Raw genomic sequence first — 7667 nt, 5'->3', positions numbered from 1 at the left:
GTGTGTTTCCAGTTTGTCGCACAGAGTGTTGCTAGCTAAAAGGTCCAGCTGCTGTATTTCCCAAGGAGAGAAATAACTTCACTCAGAGATGGAGAAAGATAAGAAAGAGAGGTTATATTTAAAGGTACAGGCTGCTCAGTGGTAGTTGATAAACTGGAAATGTAAAGCTTACATGTAAGTCCTCATGCTTTTAACTCACATATTGAGTCTGTATATTTGACCCTATTTTTTTGTATTGTGAAACATGCTGCAAAACAAACTGAGGTAGATTAACTGTGTGCAGGGGTCCGTTCTTCGTACCTCGCTAAGTAAGTTAGCTGGATTTGATTGATGACGATTTCGCGTGATCTTGGATCGTTCGGTTCTCCGAAGCTCATCCGGGACTTGCTGTCATAGCAACAGATCCGTAAGCGTAAACCTGCTCGGGAGCAGGCTTACTTTATGTAAACAGGATTAGATCGCGGCCACTCAGGTATGTCCGCTGCAGTTATATGAAAGCAACAGCGATATTTCTCCACTGTTTTTCCATAAATAAATATTATCAATGTAACTAAAGATAATGCAGTATTTGATTCTTTTATTGATTTCATACAGATACATACAGGTCATTTCCTAAAAAAAGGGAAATGTACTATTAATCATTCTATTTCATGTATTTGATTATTTCAGATGTAATCCATATTTTAGAGTAGTAATAGTAAAACACTTCGTGTAATCAAGATGAGAGACCACGGCTATAAAAGCGATTAATAATTTAAAAAAAAGATTATATATATATATATATATATATCTCCCAACTTACTGTGCATGCTTCAGTCACCCCTTGCATGGGAACAGGTAAAAGTGATGGAGTGTTATGTGAAACTACACACAAAAAAACCCACAATGTCAATAAATGTCACAGTACAAAAAGCATTTTAATTAAGGCAACAACCAAATATTTTACATTGTACAAATAGAATTATGAGATCATTTACCAGTTATGAAGGTGCTGCTACTGCACCCCGGCTGCTGGTCTAAGGAAGAGCTGCCCCCAGGGATGCCCTCAACAATGGGTCTGGTGGCATTCAACCCTAGGGCCAGCTCCTCTGCCGGGGTGTGACGAGGGGGTGCAGGACCACCACCTGTCTTTATTTGCTCTGCCCTTTTCTTGGTTGCTGTTATAAACAAACAAACAGATTATTTCAGGGTCTCTTTTCAAGAGACTAAAAGCAATATAAGTGATAAATATTACCATTCTGTAGAATATTCTTATATTTCACTTTTACTTGTTCCCATGTTCTTGTGGGTCCTGTTGTGGCTCTAATGTGAAAGAGGATATAATGTAATATAATATAATAAATTACTTACGAGTTTGATTTGTCAGCAACTTTCTGCCAGCCCTCTCTCCTTGCTTTTGCAGCCTTTGCAGTGTTCCCTTGCGTTTTGATTAAACTCTGAAACTCCTGATATCCCTCAATCAAGAGTTCTTGCTCTGCTGCCGTAAAATACTGAGCGCGCTCCTTCGACATCTTCGCCGACCAATCAAAGGGTTGCCGATCAATGTTTCTACTATCGATGCGTAGCCCCTTTTAAGCCACCCAGTGATCTCAGATTACTTCATCCAGCTATACTAATCGTCAACAACAGGTGTGTTCGGAGAACCGGATTAGCGAGCTCAAAGTTGGCGCGATGATTTGATCTTGGATGTGTCATTTGATCTTGGATGTAGTAAGTGAGGTACGAAGAACGGACCCCAGGTTAGTGCAGGACAAACAGGGTAGTTTACTGTATTGTGATAGATTTAAAGTAAAGAACAGTGTGTGACTGGTGCACAGTGGCCATGGTGCTCGTGGTCTGTTACATCAAGTGTAGCAGAGATGAATATGAACTTCAGCTGATGCTTAGATCTAGAAAAAAGAAGCATAAACAGTGTGCTGTCAGTGTAAAGGATGGAAATCAGCCAGGACAACTCACGGAATACAGTACCTGCTGTCATCTTCTTGAATTTAGTTGTGTAAATCTAAAAGAGCAGTGCACCTCAGCACACTACTAGGTGCATTAAGAAAATCTACTGGAGCTTAGAAATTATTGTGACTTGTGAATTTTTCCCCCCACACTGGGCCACTACAACTGATTTAGAGTTCCCCATCTGCCGAATCCCACTTTAACCCTTGACTGCACACATTTTCCTGTTTAGAGGCAAAGTCACCCTAAACCAAGTAAGCAACAGAAAATAGACATATTTTCTTATTTTCCTTCTGTCCTTCTGATTCAAACTGACTAGAATTAGAATTAAAAATTAGACTAAAGTTTGTATTCCCATCTACTGATATTATATTATCACGCAAACCTGTCCTGCCTGGATTCTTTAAAAACGTGAGCTTTCCGACGAGGGAAAACAACACACTGGACCAGGTCTACACCAACATCCCAGATGCTTACAAAGCCACTCCACTGCCTCATCTCAGACTCTCTGACCATCTCTCTCTGTCCCTGATCCCTGCTTATAAACCTCTAATTCAAAAACAAAAACCATCTGTAAAACAGTACAAGTGTGGACCGCGGAAGCCACCACGGCCCTACAAGATTGTTTTGATAACACGAATTGGAGTGTATTTGCAGAAGGGTCTGACTTGGAGGGCCACACATCTGCTGTACTTTCATACATCAACTTCTGTAGTGAGAGTGTAACAACAACAAAGACTGTTAAAATGTTCCCGAACCAGAAGCCATGGCTCAACAGTGAGGTGCGAGCCCTACTAAGAGCACGCGACAGCACCTTCAAATCAGGAGACCAACAAGTCTACAAAGAGGCACGCCAATCTCTGGTTAAAGGCATAAAAGTAGCCAAGCGCAAATACAAACAGCGCATCGAGGAACACTTTAACACAAACAACTCCAGAAACATGTGGCAGGGGATCAAGACACTCACTGGCTACAAAGACAGTCGCACACAAACAAACTTCCCGGACATCACCTTACCTGACACCCTAAACCAGTTCTTCGCCCGCTTTGACCAACAAAACAGGGACAACATCACCCATCCTGCCGCTACAGAGAGGGACGACGCCCCCATCCAGCTTGAGCAGCACCAGGTCAGAGCCACACTGCGCAGAGTCAACGCGAGGAAGGCAGCTGGTCCTGACGGTGTAGCCAGTAGATGCTTAAAGCATGTGCAGACCAACTAGCAGAGGTTTTCACCACCATCTTCAACCTCTCACTGCTACAGTCTGTAGTACCATCCTGCTTTAAATCAGCCACCATCGTTCCAGTGCCCAAGAAGAACACAGTGAGCTGCTTGAATGACTATCGTCCAGTTGCTTTAACACCCATAATTGCCAAATGTTTTGAGCAACTCATCATGCCACACATTAAAGCTGCCATCCCTGCAAACCTCGACCCATACCAGTTTGCATACAGGGCAAACAGGTCGACAGAGGACGCCATAATAACAGCTCTTCACTCAACCCTCACACATCTAGACTGTAGTAACACTTATGTGAGAATGCTGTTTGTGGACTTCAGCTCTGCCTTCAATACAGTTCAACCCCACAAACTGATTAATAAACTAAGCAACTTAGGACTCAGCAGCTCACTGTGCAGCTGGATGTTGGACTTCCTGAGCAACAGACCCCAGAACGTCAGAATGGGAGCGCACACCTCCTCCACCCTCATTCTGAATGTAGGTGTCCCACAGGAGTGTGCCCTCAGTCCCCTCTTATACTCACTTTTCACCCATGACTGTTCTCCAATCCACACCAGTAACACCATTATAAAATTTGCTGATGACACCACCATCATAGGACTGATCAACAACAACGATGATTCAGCCTACAGAGAGGAGGTTCAGCATCTGAAGCGATGGTGTGAAAACAACAACCTGCATCTGAACACAGCCAAGACCAAGGAGATGGCTGATAGCGCCATGCCCTCCTGGGTTTTAAATGCACCTTAGAACACACATGCATCAACACTACATATGAGCAGGTGGAGGGAGGTTTGCTCCCTCCGCGGGGCAGTCTGCTTCTCTCCACCCCAGGGAAAAGGGTAACACTACCTGGGTCTGGGTGCAGTTTCCCCCTCCAGGGGCAAGGGTACCTAGACCCGGTTCTTAGAGTACGCTTGGGGAGTGTGACTGTGTGTACAGTGTCTATTTATGTCTGTCTCCACGTTGGGTGAGTGTTGAGTAATTGCATATGAGAGCATGAGGGTGGGAATGGATGTTTGTATCTGTGTGTGCCTGTTTGTCTGTGTCTATATGTCAGGTCGGGTATCAGACGCCACCTCTCTAGGGACATCTCAGCCCCTCCAAGGTATGGAGGCCTATCTCCCCCCACCACTTCCCCTGCCAATGGCAGATGCGCTCAGACATCGGTGCATTGGTGGTTCTTTGTGTCCGGGGATGGGCATCCAGGTACACACCGGCTAACTCCTGGTGGCGGTTTGTCGGGGCCTGGAGCCTCGGGCTCGCTCGGGCCACTTCGGGGTGGGGTGCCCTCGGCCTCTCGGCCTAGGGCTCGGTCACTCTGGCACAGCTGGCTGCCGACGGAGCTCACGGGCACGTCACTGCAACCCCCCTGGCTTCTGCTCCGCGGCTGCTGAGTGACCCCCTCATCTGGGGCTCATTGCTCTTTCTCTTTCTGGAATAGTGGCGTGGCTGCCCCTCTGTTGGTCTTCCTTGGTCTCTTGTGTTCTGAGGGCCCCTGGATGTCTGGAGTCTTGATCTCCTCCACACTTGCTTCATGCCCTGGAAGATGGGGCTGTGGCCCCCCACACCCTCTAGCAGATCATTACATGAAGGAACCTTTTAAATACAAGCCCGTTCATGCTCACAGGTGTACACACGGGTGCACACACACACAAACTACACCCTTTTTGGCTCCTACCTCAAAGCACACTGTGTGCTGTTGATCTTACGTGCTGCACAATAATGTTTAATATTTAGTATTTACTGTTATCTTCACATAGATCATCGCGATGATGTTGTTTATTATACTGCTCTTTCTTTTTCTGCTTGTTTTCTCTTTTTTCTTTCTCAACAGGTGATCCAGGTGATTGATATATGTATTTTTTGTCTGCTTATTTTGTTGGTTTTTGTTTTTTGCCCTTTATCACCGTCCCTCTTCCCCGCTGTTTTTCTTTCCCTCTTTCTTTCTCCCCTTTCTTTTCCCCAGTCAAGTCTGTCCCATATTTAGCAAGTGAAAATAAAATAAAATAAACAATAAAAGGTGAATCAAATGGACCATTACGGCAAGGCTGGGATGGTCCATTTGGTAAAGTAAATCCGTTGGGCATCTTTCTTCGCCTTTAGACAATAATTCTGATGGCAAAAGAGCCGAACGGGACAGGCCAGAAAAAAAAAGAAAAAAAAAAGACCAAGGAGATGGTAATCGACTTCAGAAGAACAAGGCGATCTGAGCACTCTGCCCTCTATGTTGATGGGGAGGAGGTAGAAAGGGTAGAAAGCTTTAAGTTCCTCCGAGTCCACATCTCGGCCAACCTTACCTGGTCCACAAACATTTCCCACCAGGTAGGGAAAGCACAACAAAGGCTGTACTTTCTCAGGAAACTGCATCAGGCCCAATTACCCCAAAGACTGCTAGTAAACTTCTACTGCTCCACCATCGAGAGCCTTCTGACTTACTGCTGCACACTCTGGTTCAACTGCTGCACTTTGGAGGACAAGAGGAAACTGCAGCGGGTGGTGGTGCAGCAGAGCGGGCACTTGGCACCTCACTAACCCCGCTCAGAGACATTTATACTGGCAGACTTCAGCAGAAAGCCAGTATCATCATCAAAGACCCCTCACACCCTGGACACCCACTTTCCCCCCCTTCCCTCTGGTAAACATTACAGGTCCATCAGGATGAAGACAAACAGACTAAATAGAAGTTTTTACCCACAGGCTGTTAAACATGCCCTACCTCCACCCTGATTGGAGGATAACTGCACTGCCAACACTGATGGACATTACACCTTATTTATAAACCATATTTCTATGTATACTTTAATGCAACCAACATTCCTACCTCTTTAAACCTTATTTAGTATAACACTATTTATTATAGTTGCAACAGCACTTCTCCAACAAACGAAAAGAATGTCTGGCTCCTTGGAAGCAAAATATGAAGAAATGAGGAGTGGGTCAAGACTTTTGCACAGTACTTTGGATTTTAGTAGCGAGGGAACGAATTGTTTGCATTTGCAGATAACCTAAACTAATGCATTTCAGATTGTGTTATAGCTTAAGTGGTTCTAATAGAATATGTAAAGTAGCTAAATATGCTTAGCTATTTTACAGAGACACTTGCAGCATACCATTAACTTGTGTGGATCCCACTTCGGGAAAGGAATAGATGGAAGCTGCAAGGTATTGTGGAGTTTAACGTAACATAAAAAGACTCCTTCTTTTTATTCATTATAATGAGGGGTAAAGATGAATAGATATGATGATGCTGGTAATGACAGCATCTCTCAGTAAGAGGGAAGAGGATTTTCATGCACTCAACATTAGACTTTCTAATGGCTTAAGAGTTATCCTTTGGCATTTCAAGCAGCATAAAAAGGCAATGACCTGCTGGGATGTTCACTATAATTTCCTTCTCCTTACCACTGTGTCTCTATCTTCAGTAACAAAGAATATGTTTACTTTACAGTCCCCGATGGTGAGTTTTGAATATGTCACAGTGTGGTGTGTCTCTTTTTAATGGGTAAACAAACAGTCACGTTTTCATGCACACATAATGAAACAAGCCTGAGGCGAAATACATTTGCACTGGCACACATAAACAAACACAGACACATGCTTGGGGGTGGACTGCAATCAGTTAATTTCATCAGCATCCATCAGAAATCACAGGCATCACTGTCAACTGCCTGACACGACCTACAAGAGCCACTGTGTAAGCAGTGTGTTTAGACACTAAAGGTAATCCATTGTCACTGTATTATACAGCTTCGCAATTCACTTCTTGAGCAATTTAGCTCAAACGTGAGACACAAGAGTCACTCTATATATTACAGGGGGGTCATTAAGGTCTTGAACAATGAAACATGTTTTGTAATTTCACCTCTGTACACCACCAGAGTGGATTTCAAATCAAACAATCACAATCTACTTCAAGTGCAGACTTTCACATTTAATTCAAGTGATTTAACACTTTCCCACACCAGAGTAATATTTTGAGCTTATCATTGACTCATAAATCATTAATCATTGAAGGTATATATTCAAAGAAAGAGCAGAAAGTTAGATTTCTAACACTACATCACCACCTGAAAACACTGATTGCTGGAATATTTCATCATTGCCCAGGATAGTGTTTTTTTTAAAAAAGCATTGCTTGAAGTCTTTTAGAATTACATTACACATTGTTATCAATAGTCCCCCATATTCAAAGGCTCACAATGAATTGAAAAAATGAACATTGTTATAAATAAGAAGATTGTTTTCAATATTTGGATGAAAATCTGTTGCCCTTAATAACTGTCTAAAGTCTAGAATCCATATGTTTCTTTCCCAGAGATGCTCTGCTATCCCTTCACTTGATCCGCCTTCAGTTGTTGCTTGTTTGAGGTTCTCTCTGCATTCAGTTTTGTCTCTAGTAACTAGAAACTCTGCTCTGTTAGGCTGAGATCAAGTGACTGAGTTGACCATTGAAGAATATCCCATTTCTTTGCCTTGA

The sequence above is a fragment of the Oreochromis niloticus genome, linkage group LG9, assembly GCF_001858045.2.
Source record: "Oreochromis niloticus isolate F11D_XX linkage group LG9, O_niloticus_UMD_NMBU, whole genome shotgun sequence".
In the NCBI taxonomy this organism is placed as follows: Eukaryota; Metazoa; Chordata; class Actinopteri; order Cichliformes; family Cichlidae; genus Oreochromis; species Oreochromis niloticus.
Note: the sequence above shows the minus strand (reverse complement) of the source record.